At 43.7% G+C, this 15013-nt stretch overlaps 1 protein-coding gene across 5 annotated transcripts in view; it reads right to left on the reverse strand.

Annotated features, from left to right (window-relative positions):
• LOC126299299 (filaggrin-2-like) overlaps positions 1-15013 on the reverse strand; it is a 492536-nt gene that overhangs the window by 269919 nt on the left and 207604 nt on the right. The gene's annotated exons all lie outside the window — the stretch shown is intronic.

Below are 15013 nucleotides of genomic sequence, written 5' to 3' on the forward strand. Positions count from 1 at the left end.
AGACAGGTTTCTGTTGTGCATTTTATACTTTCTTCTGGTTTTAATTACAATAAATGTTTCGGCAGTTTCAAGTAAAACTAACTAACGGAACAGGATGAAAGATAAAGAACATAATCAAATGAAAAATTAAAATTTAATTGTCAGTACTGGCCCGTAACATCATCCGATTTAACACATGTAGAATTCTTTCTGTTTGGATATGTAAAGAACTGTGTTTATGTCACTCAGAATCCCACATTTCTTCATACTGCACTTCGAGGAATCCTGTTGCTCCTTGAAACTAGAAACTTTACATTTCATCTACACTCCTGGAAATTGAAATAAGAACACCGTGAATTCATTGTCCCAGGAAGGGGAAACTTTATTGACACATTCCTGGGGTCAGATACATCACATGATCACACTGACAGAACCACAGGCACATAGACACAGGCAACAGAGCATGCACAATGTCGGCACTAGTACAGTGTATATCCACCTTTCGTAGCAATGCAGGCTGCTATTCTCCCATGGAGACGATCGTAGAGATGCTGGATGTAGTCCTGTGGAACGGCTTGCCATGCCATTTCCACCTGGCGCCTCAGTTGGACCAGCGTTCGTGCTGGACGTGCAGACCGCGTGAGACGACGCTTCATCCAGTCCCAAACATGCTCAATGGGGGACAGATCCGGAGATCTTGCTGGCCAGGGTAGTTGACTTAAACCTTCTAGAGCACGTTGGGTGGCACGGGATACACGTGGACGTGCATTGTCCTGTTGGAACAGCAAGTTCCCTTGCCGGTCTAGGAATGGTAGAACGATGGGTTCGATGACGGTTTGGATGTACCGTGCACTATTCAGTGTCCCCTCGACGATCACAAGAGGTGTACGGCCAGTGTAGGAGATCGCTCCCCACACCATGATGCCGCGTGTTGGCCCTGTGTGCCTCGGTCGTATGCAGTCCTGAATGTGGCGCTCCCCTGCACGGCGCCAAACACGCATACGACCATCATTGGCACCAAGGCAGAAGCGACTCTCATCGCTGAAGACGACACGTCTCCATTCGTCCCTCCATTCACGCCTGTCGCGACACCACTGGAGGCGGGCTGCACGATGTTGGGGCATGAGCGGAAGACGGCCTAACGGTGTGCGGTACCGTAGCCCAGCTTCATGGAGACGGTTGCGAATGGTCCTCGCCGATACCCCAGGAGCAACAGTGTCCCTAATTTGCTGGGAAGTGGCGGTGCGGTCCCCTACGGCACTGCGTAGGATCCTACGGTCTTGGCGTGCATCCGTGCGTCGCTGCGGTCCGGTCCCAGGTCGACGGGTACATGCACCTTCCGCCGACCACAGGCGACAACATCGATGTACTGTGGAGACCTCACGCCCCACGAGTTGAGCAATTCGGCGGTACGTCCACCTGGCCTCCCGCATGCCCACTATACGCCCTCGCTCAAAGTCCGTCAACTGCACATACGGTTCACGTCCACGCTGTCGCGGCTTGCTACCAGTGTTAAAGACTGCGATGGAGCTCCATATGCCACGGCAAACTGGCTGACACTGACGGCGGCGGTGCACAAATGCTGCGCAGCTAGCGCCATTCTACGGCCAACACCGCGGTTCCTGGTGTGTCCGCTGTGCCGTGCGTGTGATCATTGCTTGTACAGCCCTCTCGCAGTGTCCGGAGCCAGTATGGTGGGTCTGACACACCGGTGTTAATGTGTTCTTTTTTCCATTTCCAGGAGTGTATATGTTATTTAGGAGGCTCACTGAGTTGCGCATGCAGGAAATGAGCACTCTTTCGAACAAATCACTTCTTTAACTGTTCCGCGTACCATCTAAGGGTGGGCATCTGTCCGTCTCTCCGAGGCCTCCTCCCTCGCTCCATTTTAACTGTGACCCTTTTTTGCATTTGTTTGTTTTGGTGTTTGTCTCTTCCCTTCATGTGTTCAACTCCCCTTGTCTTTTGGGGTGGACATTTTGATGTGTCGCAGAGTGGCTGGCTGGCCTCATTTTTCTTGTGATCAACCAGCCCAGGCCATCTGCTCTATGGTTTTAAAGCCTTCTTCTACTTTTCCTTATGGTGTATGTTTACCCCGCTTTTTGTTAGTGCCATTCATTTTCTTTTTAGGTGTGGTTCCGCATTACTTTTACCCCTTTTACTTTCCCCATCGCACTTTGGGAGTTGTTTTACCGTGAGCCTTGTTTGAGTCAGAAGTAAGGGACTGATGACCCTGGAGTTTGGTCCCTTTATCCCTCAAACCAAGGAAAGTCCAAGGAAAATATGGGATTGCCAAATACATTTCCAGGAAGTGACTGTAAGGCGTTCACGATAACTTCGTATTTATAATTAGAACTTCTAGTATTTTACAGTTGATGATTTCCACGTGCAGGGATGATATGCATCGTAAAAACTGTAGAACTTATTGTTCGTTTGTAAGAGCCGAGGGCTGCTCGAAGCTCAAAATGAAACTAACGAAGTCCTGTAAGGTTTTATTAAATCCCTTCTTCTAAATTTACTTGCAGAGTCCTCGTGGCCTCTATAAATACAGTCCATTACTGGAAATTATTTGGAATCCCAAATTTCTTTGCCTTTCCTCTTCATGCCTTTCACGAAGAAATTTAACATATTGCGCATGACTCTGGTTTACTTGCAGTGTCAGTAACGTCAAAAACTGAAATTAAAAAGAAAAATCTGCATCGTGACTCGACGCCACGACCCTTGTACCACCACTCGCAGTCTTTCCGTTGTGCTAGCCACTGCCTGGAAGCTTTCCTGACATAAGTGGCTCATGACTCGCCCGATCCGAGTCATTTTTTTTAACGCTTGGCCATATGTAGCTCACACCACTGCCTCTTTTGTTTCTGGCCAAGCCCTGCCCTGCATGTTCCATAAATGCGGACGAAATCAGTAATGATGAGTTTGCGCACTCCTCTTGCTAGGGCTGGTGAGCTCTCCTACCTGGATATGATTTTCAAGCGGTTTCCCCACATACCTCTACGTAAATTTCGGCGTTCGGCCGCCATTACATGCTACACAGACATATAGAATACGTTCTCAAACTTGCACCTATCATTAACTGTAGACGCTACACTGATTTCGTTTTCGGAGGTGAAAACGAGACTGATGACCTTAGATCTTTGGCCTTTTCACAACTTTAGTTGGCAGCAGTAACAGCTTATTACTTCGACCAATTTTGTGTGTTTCGTTACCTTGAATAACTGCGTAAGATAAGATTATTATTGCTTTATACGATTTCTCTGAAAGAGTAACCACACACATTAATCGAAACAGAAATGCTCTGTATCAAAGGGCATCGGTTCGATCCTATGTGCAGGGTACTACAGCAATACTGTGACCATGGATCGATTCCAGAGCTGCCAGACGAGTGGGGTACCAACACGACATATATAATTGGGGCTAGTCATGTAAAATAATATATGAACACTGGAACCCTGTTAAAAAGCACTACACATGCTCTTAGTGTATTTCAGTGCAAAATCTGTAACTATGAAAACTCATAAATCCAATGACCGTGGAAGAAGTCAGAAAAAACAAATGCACCAGGTTTTTCTCCGTATGGACCCCGGCTGTGTTGGCGACAGTGACCTAAGTTGGGCTTGGACCTTCCTTCGGCTTCAGAGTGTCTACTGCACTGGCTCCTCCCACAGAAACGACAGAGGCATTTGTCTCTTAAGTTTCCTGGTAAGATCGATTTTGCACGAGGTCTGAGACCTACAATACTTTTGTCTTCTTTACCAAGTTTGAACTTAACGGTCTTGTTCTATATTCCCGTCCCGAGAAGCGGTCATGCGTACAAAATTCCTACCAATATATGGCAAAGAGCCACGTGTCACCAAATATATGCCATGTTGCTCCTCATTCATCTCCCTCGATCTCATCATTCATCATTTTAAAAAAAGTATGGCTGTAAATACCTGACAAAACCTGACTACCACATTTCAAGCTGTTTATGGCGAACGAAATATTCACATCACTACAATTACTCAGTGGGGATATGAGTTAATAATCCAAACTGAGCACACTTCATAGGTTTGGATGAAAGTTTATTTTAATAAAACGAAAGTAACTGCTATAAGATATTGCAGAAAACTTCACGGATCAGCACAGTAGGACGATATATCGACGTTCAGTAAAGAATAAGAAAAAGGATAATATGTCTTGCAGAAGGCAGGTATTTAAAAAATACGAAGTTTCTTTCGACGACCTTGTCGCCCGTGCCTCGAAGCAACAACCTTTGTGGGTTCGTCGTCGTGTGTTGGACCACGGCCGCCGGCCGCCTGTATTAGAAGCCGGAGGACTGAAATGTGGCAACGTTACGTTAAGGCCTACCGCCTGGTTGTGGCTATAAGGTAGCGAACGGAAGCAGTTGTTTACGTACTTTCGCGGTGTCTGTTTTATCCGACATTGCAGTGTAATTATGCTATACTGGACTCTGCAAAAATTATAGCAAGTAGTCGTGACTACAGTCGAAGATATAACACAATGTAAGTATAAAATTCTGTGAAGTTTGCAGTGTTTTTACATGTATATGTGCAAGTGTGCTACGTGATCGACTTTCGTCTACACAATTGCAACAAAAGTTCTACTATACTGTAGATATAATTTGAAAATAAAGTTTTGAATTCATAAATTTAGTATCAGAATCGTCTCCTAAGTGATTTTGTGTTAATATTATGAATATTTATACACATTTGATTCTATCTGTAGACTTGTGTTTCGTGATGTCCAAGCAGTAGAAAAAACCAGTCCATTCAAATGCTCATTTGCTATTTTTACATAACAGTATTTTGATTTAAGTCGTTAGCAATTAATGCGCCATTCTATTTGCAGATGCCAGAAAAATGTGTTCCTGGTTGCAACAGCAACTACAATTCCATCAAGGGAGAGGGTTACATCTCAGTGTTCAGATTCCCTACTGATTCCCTAATAGATTCATGTCTCTGTGGAAGGCCACTTACTGATATCTACAAAAATCTGGTTTCCATTATGTGTAACACACTGTTAAATAATTATACCAAATTCCAAAATGATCATTTAATATGTTCCAAGAAGGAGGGAGTTAATAGAAAATTAAAAACATTACATAACTTTTGACACAAAATTATGAAACTTATATCTTACCCATAACCTCAGTCCTTACATCTACATCTACATGACTACTCTGCAATTCACATTTAAGTGCTTGGCAGAGGGTTCATGGAACCACAATCATACTATCTCTCTACTGTTCCACTCCCGAACAGCGAGCGGGAAAAACGAACACCTAAACCTTTCTGTTCGAGCTCTGATTTCTCTTATTTTATTTTGATGATCATTCTTACCTATGTAGGTTGGGCTCAACAAAATATTTTCGCATTCGGAAGAGAAAGTTGGTGACTGAAATTTCGTAAAAAGGTCTCGCCGAGACGAAAAACGTCTATGCTGTAATGACTTCCATCCCAACTCGTGTATCATATCTGCCACACTCTCTCCCCTATAACGTGATAATACAAAACGAGCTGCCCTTTTTTGCATCCTTTCGATGTCCTCCGTCAATCCCACCTGGTAAGGATCCGACACCGCGCAGCAATATTCTAACAGAGGACGAAAGAGTATAGTGTAAGCTGTCTCTTTAGTGGACTTGTTGCATCTTCTAAGTGTCCTGCCAATGAAACGCAACCTTTGGCTCGCCTTCCCGACAATATTATCTATGTGGTCCTTCCAACTGAAGTTGTTCGTAATTTTAACACCCAGGTACTTAGTTGAATTGACAGCCTTGAGAATTGTACTATTTATCGAGTAATCGAATTCCAACGGATTTCTTTTGGAACTCATGTGGATCATTTCACACTTTTCGTTATTTAGCGTCAACTGCCACCTAACACACCATACAGCAATCTTTTCTAAATCGCTTTGCAACTGATACTGGTCTTCGGATGACCTTACTAGACGGTAAATTACAGCATCATCTGCGAACAATCTAAGAGAACTGCTCAGATTGTCACCCAGGTCATTTATATAAATCAGGAACAGCAGAGGTCCCAGGACGCTTCCCTGGGGAACACCTGATATCACTTCAGTTTTACTCGATGATTTGCCGTCTATTACTACGAACTGCGACCTTCCTGACAGGAAATCACGAATCCAGTCGCACAACTGAGACGATACCGCATAGCTCCGCAGTTTGATTAGAAGTCGCTTGTGAGGAACGGTGTCAAAAGCTTTCCGGAAATCTAGAAATACGGAATCAACTTGAGATCCCCTGTCGATAGCGGCCACTACTTCGTGCGAACAAAGGGCTAGCTTAAATGCTCTAATTAGTACTGGCAAGGAGGAGGTGGCCACTATGAAATAAACTTTAATGCACTGATAAATTTCAGTCATGCTTCTTATGCAAATCCTACAGCAAGGTCCTCAGTTCATTCTGACTCAGAAAGATGTGTAGATTGTGTATGACCTGTGATTTAAAAAAAAGAATCTAACATACTAAAGAAAAATACACAAAAAACGTTCGTTAAAAATTATTATTATGCCACCCTCATATATAAAGGTGTGAAAGATATGTTGGAGCTGTCAGAAACTTTTATATTAGTTTGTCATTTATATTGGAAGGAACATGATAATACATTTCAAATAACAGACTGAAATAATTGCAAGTCAGCAAATAATGTGAATAGGCACCTCACCAAATTGTTTGCTGAACTTGTATCTCCAAATCTCGGGTAAGAACCGTCATAATATACTGCTATGAAGCACATGCGAGTTATTGGAAAGTTCATCGTTGCAAGGAAACAATGATAAAATCCGTAATTCCGACATAAAGTCAGCGTAATACTGCGAGAAATTAGCTTTTCTAGGTAACTGTGTTATTTATAGGGACCAAATCTACTAAAAAGAAAGTGATTGCGTATTTATATCTGACACGTCGTCTGCATTCGACGGAATCTAAACTTCAGTCTCGGCCTAGCTGGTCACGCTAGCCGGCCTACTGACGTCACCGGCTACGACGTTGTCAGCTTGATGACTCCGGCCTCTGATACAGGCGGCCGTGAGGCCGTGGTTGGACTCAACCAGTTCCATGAAAAACGAAATATCTTCCGGCCCGGGGTCATATGTTGTACACCTCTAAGAACAGTTCAGTTAACACATACAGCACGTAGTGACACGTCAGCAGACCTATCTTTCTTTAAGAAGAAGTAAGTTTTCGAAATATCTTTGTTCCACCTAACTTTAAACATAACACAGACAGTATTTCAGTTTTGAAGATTCTAGGCCTCCATCGTTGACGTAAGTCTGTTGTAGAATTATGAAACATGTTTTATTCTTAAGAATCAAAATGTTTTTGAAGAACGAAAATCTCGTCCATAAAACTCAACATAGATTCCACAAAAATCTTACGAAACTTTGCTCACTGTGTTCCTCCACGAGATCAACAGCGCTGCAGACAACGGAGCTCAAGTTGATGCCGTGCCACTTATCATCACTGCCCTGCGCTGTAGTTTAGTAAAGAAAAAAAATGCGAGCTCACTGAGTATCGGACCAGGTTTTCGACTGGATTCAAGACTTCCTTGCAGACAGAACTCAACGCATCGCTCTTAACGGAACAAAATTGACAGATGTGAAGGTAATTTGCGAAGTACCTCAATGAAGTGTGATAGACCTGTTACTGTTTCCAGTGTATATGAATCTTCTAGTAAAAAGTGTCGTAAGCTCTTTAATACTGTTTGCAGATGATGCGGTTGTCTGTAAGAAAGTATCAACGCCAGAAGACGGTACTCATTTGCAAAATGAAATGACTTACAGAGGACTGATAAATGACGCAGGCTCTGGCAGTTGACCCTAAATGTAAATAAACGTAACATATCGCGTATACTGGCGAAGGAAACCCACTACTACCAACTACACTATTGATGACAAACTGCTGGAAACAATATCTATCGTAAAATGCCTGGAAGAGTGAGTTTAAGTGGAATGACCATATAAAACAAATAGCAGGAAAAGCTGATACCAGACTGAGATTCATAGGAAGAATCTTAAAGAAATGTAAACCATTCCCTAAAGAAGAAGCTTACAGGGCGCTTGTCCAACCGATTCTTGTCTTTTGTTCATCAATCTGGGACCCTTACCGCATAGATTTGATAGAAGAAATAGAGAAGACGCAACGAAGACCAGCACGTTTCCTCACATACTCGTAAAGCGTTGGCGAAACAGACCAGTGCGCGTAATTATAACAGCGCTGCAAGCAAAGCGACGTGGAGCAAAGCGGCACTGAGTGGCGCTGAGCGAAACATGGTTGTTTCTGAGAGCGGCGACCAGAGCGTTGGAGTGATTTCGGCAACGTTCAGGCAACGCTGGCAGCTTTCGGCTGTCGTTGTCGGTATTGGAGTCAACAATGTAGCAGGCGCTAGTGCTCCTTTTGTTGTACTGTTGAGAATATGGCGAGCGGAAGCCTTGATAGCAGCTGCTGTTCTTACTTGGTATCCTTTAAGAGACCATTGAAACACCTACACCACACCTGATTCATTTTGCACAAGTTATCTCACGAGGTGGCAGCATAACTACAAACTATATGCACATACGGTTCCTCACTCTCTTATTTCTTTCATTATCTTAAAATGAGAGGCTATAATAAAGCTGAAGTGGCATATATGACAAAAACAATAAAATCATGTGTTACTATGTGAGAAAAAGTTTTTTAAAACTGTCTCATTTTGACAGCTTCATTTAAAACTCTGTTAAAGTTTCGATCTGTCGGGCAAGTGGCTTCCATAAAAAATTCAATTTCTATGAATTTTTCTCATCGGCACTCACGCAGCGTTCTAGGTCAATGACAGTGTTGTGAAGAACATGTAAATTTCATAATATCGTCAGCAACCTCTGGAGAAGTTTCTACTGGCTTACAAAATATGCCCCACTTAGATCTTATTCTACCAAAAGCATATGAAGTTAATCGTCGTAGTATGGGAAAGTGTTTGTTGAAATATTCTTTCCCTGGGTGACTCAACAATGGATATGTATACTCTCCAATTAGTACAAAAGGCAATAGAACTGATGTTTTTGGTACTGGAAATTTTGGAGGTATATTAAGCTCCTCTTCTTGCATCAAGCGAAATAGACTACAAGAATGGCATCTACCACTTTCGCTTTCCTTTCCATATTCTCCAACATCCATTATAACGAATTTCCCTTGAAAATCTGTAACTGCTTGTAGTACGATTGAATTAAAATATTTATAGCTCTACAACACTGGACGAGAATTTTCAGAGCATTTTATACAAGTGCGTTTCCAGCTAATATCGCTGACTGCATTTGGAAAGTTCTAAATGTCACACAAATCATTTACCGAATTTAGAAAATAGTTTTCAGAAGACCCACTCGTGTTGAGTGACTGGGGGCAATGCCAGAACACTTTGGTAGTTGGCTCTACAATTCTTACAATGGTTTTTTAACAATTTTAGTTACACCAGTTGTAGAGAACCCTTAAAAATGACATTATTCATATGAAAAAAATCTCGTAGTTACTTGTGTTTTATAGCGCTATATAAAGAAACTGCTCGCAGTAACCACATGGCGAACTACTCTCCTCTTTGCACGCTATCATTTGCCAAAAACCTACATTTCAAACCGTTAATGATATATGTGGATCTTACGAATATTTCATTCTCGCTTAATCGTTTTGATATGCGGGTGGAACGGAGCGTGCTACCCACGAACAATTTTCAACAGGACTGAGTGGGATGCAGATTACATCCCTATTTTATGAAATAGTACAAGATTTTAAATACACAACTGGCCTTTAAAATTGCTCACACCAAGAAAAAATGCAGATGATAAACGAGTATTCATTGGACAAATATATTATACTAGAACTGACATGTGATTACATTTTCACGCAATTTGGGTACATAGATCCTGAGAAATCAGTACCCAGAACAACCACCACTGGCCGCAATAATGGCCTTGATACGCCTGGGCATTGCGTCAAACAGAGCTTGGATGGCATGTAAGGTACAGCTGCCCATGCAGCTTCAACTCGATAGCACAGTTCATCAAGAGTAGTGAGTGGCGTATTGTAACGAGCCAGTTGCTCGGCCACCACTGACCAGACGATTTCAATTGGTGAGAGATCTGGAGAATGTGCTGGCCAGGGCAGCAGTCGAACATTTTCTTTATCCAGAAAGGCCCGTGCAGGACCTGCAACATACAGTCGTGCATTATCCTGCTAAAATGTAGGGTTTCACAGGGATCGAATGAAGGGTAGAGCCACGGGTCGTAACACATCTGAAATGTAACGTCCACTGTTCAAAGTGCCATCAATGCGAACAAAAGGTGACCGAGACGTGTAACCAACGGCACCCCATACCATCACGCCGGGTGGTACGCCAGTATGGCGATGACGAATACACGCTTCCAATGTGCGTTCACCGCGATGTCGCCAAACACGGATGCGACCATCATGATGCTGTAAACAGAACCTGGATTCATCCGGAAAAAATGACGTTTTGCCATTCGTGCACCCAGGTTCGTCGTTGAGTACACCACAGCAGGCTCTCCTGTCTGTGATGCAACGTCAAGGGTAGCCGCAACCATGGTCTCCGAGTTGGTAGTCCATGCTGCTGGAAACGTCGTCGAACTGTTCGTGAAGATGGTTGTTGTCTTGCAAACGTCCCCATCTGTTGACTCAGGGATCGAGACGTTGCTGCACGATCCGTTACATCCATGCGAATAAGCTGCCTGTCATCTCGACTGCTAGTGATACGAGCTCGTTGGGATCCAGCACGGCGTTCCGTATTACCCTCCTGAACCCACCGATTCCATATTCTGCTAACAGTCATTGGATCTCGACCAACGCCAGCAGCAGTGTCGCGATACGATAAACCGCAATCGCGATTGGCTACAATCCTTTATCAAAGTCGGAAACGTGATGGTACGCATTTCTCCTCCTTACACGAGGCATCACAGCAACGTTTCACCAGGCAACGCCGGTCAACTGCTGTTTGTGTATGATAAATCGGTTGGAAATTTTCCTCATGTCAGCACGTTGTATGTGTTGCCACCGGCGCCAACATTGTGTGAATACTCTGAAAAGCTAATCATTTGCAGATCACAGCATCTTCTTCCTGTCGGTTAAATTTCGCGTCTGTAGCACATCTTCGTGGTGCAGATCTTTTAATGGCCAGTTCTGTACATTTGATAAGCAGAAACGTATGACGTAACTTGCACCAAACGCAAATTCATAGCGATCTCTATTGTAAACTATTCGACTTTCTTCCAACAGTTCAATTATTTTTAAAAATATCTCAAAAAGTACAACGATTAATGAAATGATGAGCAGTTCATAATAAAGCTGACGAGTAACGCCAAGAGATGCGTGAGAATCAGATTTTTTAACGAGTAGTATCTATAAAGTCGTTTCACAAAGATTTCGGATCGGCCGGCTTGTCCGTTTGTCGTCCACGCAGAGAAGCGAATCTCGTAGCTGCCCCCCCCCCCCCCCCCCCCCACAACTAACCATCCAATTCATTATACCTGAGTGCGCTGCTGCAGCTGCTCTGCTCCGTTGCGATGCCCAGTACACCCCAGTGGCAGACGTTACGAGACAGGCTTGGTACCTCATGGAGAGGTTTACTATTGAAATTTCGAGTGCGCACTTTCCGGGAAGAGTCGGAGAACATATTACACCCTTTCACAGACATTCTAGAGCTTAGAGCTAACACAGAAGTTCACCGATAATTATTCCTCGCACGCGCCATTAGCGAGTGGAACAGGAAAGGAGGCATCTGTTAGTGGTACCTGAAGCACTCTGTGCTTCACATCGTTAAGCGGCTTGTATGACGTACATGTAGATGTAAAATATCTGATTTACTTTTCCGTCGCATGTGACTCTGCATGAATTTTCTTGCGATAACTGCCGAGCAAGGTAGCCCAGTGGACTACCGTGCCGCAGGACGGTGGCTCAAATCTACGTCCGACCATTCTGATTTAGGTTTTCCTTGATTACTCTAAATCGTTTAATGTTAGTGCCGGGATGATTCCTTTGAAAAGCCAAGCCTATTTCATATCTCCCCCCCCCCCCCCCCCCCCTCCCAGAGAAAGGCTTTGAGCACTATGGGACTTAACATCTTAGGTCATCAGTTCCCTAGTACTTGGAACTACATAAACCTAACTAACCTAAGGACACAACACAACACCCAGCCATCACGAGGCAGAGAAAATCCCTGACCCCGCCGGGAATCGAACCCAGGAACCCGGGCACGGGAAGCGAGAACGCTACCGCACGACCACGAGCTGCGGACGTGACATAATTAAACACGATCTTTAAACCTGAGTTTCTCCAGGCGTATATAATTTTCAAGCAACTAATGCGAATTGAGCCAGGTAATATTTTTTGAGACCGCCGAAATATCGGCGGTCGCTGAAAATATTACCTAACTGAATTCCCGTAAGTTATGTGAAAACACCATCTTCTTCCCTTCGCGCTGAATGTGACTATCAAAATTGACTACGTATTACGAAAGCAAATGGTGAAAAATACTTCCAAGCAGAACAGTTAAAAAGGAGTAAGAAATTAACTATGGAGAAGTAAAATAGGTTCTTGGTGTAGATATAGCTGAACACCTCGCTCTTGTATGTGGAACAAAAGAAGATAGTCCTCTTATTAAACACTCACACTCAGAAACTATACGCTGATGGGCTATGCCTTTATTTTCCTCCTATATTCCACAGAAAATCATAGGTATATAGTTCTGAGCGTAAACGGTAACTGTGCCTCCGTTGGAACATTCATTTCCTGTGAGAAACGAGCAGAAGAAACCATCCTCAGCAGCAGAGAGAGGTATGTGGGCAATAAACTTAGCGCTCCATACAATACCGCAACCATAAACTCGACCCCCGCCATTAACTTGGAACGAACGCTCATGTCAGGCTACAAGGAAACGTTGAAGATATGGGCATTCAGACGACATGCCACTCAGTTGCTGCGAAGGCCCCTACGTGATTAAAACGAGGTACGTTCTGAATGACTAAAAAACGAAAGCTTAAGGGACACTGTTTTTGTGAACAAAAAGCCATCTGTTTCAGCCAAATCCGGTGAACACGGCGGCAATGGAAGCACTATTTGAGAGTCCCGTAGTTTTGGAGGAGAAAGGTGTGTGAGAAGGCGTTATAGTAATGTAGGCAATTTTCTTCTATACGCCGTGATGAGCCTAGCCTAAACGTTTGTAAAGCGTGAGACTGCCTTGTGTCGGCCCTACACTTGTCGAGGCAATATGGAAGAACCACACCTTGAGAATCCCAGAGAACGGTATCAATGACGTTTCCTGCAGAATCAGTTTGCGTACCTTGAAATTCTTTTACCTTTTGTCCTCCACTTGTTCGCCTGCTACGCCTCTGCCTCGCAATGAATCTGTTCTTCGCCTACTGTTGTGAGACATCGGTATCTTTGCAAATGTCAGCGAGAATTTTTGGCTTAACCTTGACAGTCGTTCAGGTTCATCTGAGACTTGGACCGTCAAAACCTTCAGTGGATACACCACCATACATTCACCAGCCCATTCTTAACTATCGAAGACTTAGGAGACTAAACGTTTAATTTCGAATCAACTTCCTCTTTTCATAGCCATTAGGATTGTAACTTTTAATTGAGTCAACTGTGGGTTCTCGGTGAAACATTGCATTTTGTATAAACTGAACGAAACCTCATTATTTTTGTAAGGCCTATGTTTTGGGATATAAACCCACTTTCCAGTACGCAGTTGATTCCAGACCAGCAACCCAGCACAGATAAACACACCACCATTTCTTAATCTATCGCTTATCGACATAAGATTTCTTTCAGGAGTGCTAGTTCTGCAAGGTTCGCAGGAGAGCTTCTGTAAAGTTTGGAATGTAGGAGACGAGGTACTGGCAGAAGTAAAGCGGAGAGGACGGGGCGTGAGTCGTGCTTGGGTAGCTCAATGCCGGCACGGTAGCTCAGTGTGTTCGGTCAGAGGGTTAGCAGCCCTCTGTAATAAAAAAAAAAATGAGTTAATTGATCCACAACGAACTTAAACGGCTATCTTACGACGTCCGTCCCGAGCAGATGCAACGAACGAAAGCGAACAAAATGAAATTTTTTAAAAAAAATGTTGGTAGAGCACTTGCCCGCGAAAGGCAAAGGTCCGAGTTCGAGTCTCGGTCCGGTACACAGTTTTAAAATTCCAGGAAGTTTCAAGTGGCCATGAAAGCCTTAACAATTTCTTAATCCAATAAAATTACATATCGTACCATACAAAAGCTTGGATGGTTTTGATTTTGGGGTATACTGTATGTTATCGAACTCTGATTTAAAAATACGATTTTGGAGGCCTGCTTCGCACATTCACTTACGTGTTTCATGAAATTCTCTTTCTTTGTGATTTGAATAGGTAGCATACATATGTGAGTAATTTGTCTTACTCGCATTATTTGAAGAAAGAGTCTCTTTACACATGAACGTCGGTGTTCCACTGCTCGATAAACTGTGTAATGTAAGACGTCTAAATCATGCCCATTGTATTATTTGAAACATTAAAAACAAATGTTTCAACAAACGTTATCTCCGTCCTCTGTAAAGATTTCTAGCTGCTTGATTTTCGTTTTCACGCATCCATACTGATTTAAATTACAAATTGCTTCGAATGAAACCTGGGACATACGACTTACGAGCACAGCGCGCTGCGAGCGTGTTTGTCTCGTGTCCGCATTCCCTTCAACTAACAGCCCCGGCACATGTTATCGCAGTCAACAAGCGTGCACGAACACGCACCGCCTAGCCGTTTCTCGTGAGCTTCTAGAGAATATCTTGAGAACTGGAAGCTTCAGGAATTTGACTGTGCGCTCGAGCCGCCGCGCCTCGCCGTCCCATCCCTTGTCAAGCGGCTCTTTTGTCGGACAGGCAAGAATGTCGGCTTGTCCGCTGTCGGGTTGCTGTGAAGTAAGTCTAACCCGCACCAAGACCATCTACAGTAGGTGGTCTTGCCTGCACCTTCGCTGCTCGCCCCATTGCTGGCTA

Source organism: Schistocerca gregaria, chromosome X (assembly GCF_023897955.1).
Source record: "Schistocerca gregaria isolate iqSchGreg1 chromosome X, iqSchGreg1.2, whole genome shotgun sequence".
In the NCBI taxonomy this organism is placed as follows: Eukaryota; Metazoa; Arthropoda; class Insecta; order Orthoptera; family Acrididae; genus Schistocerca; species Schistocerca gregaria.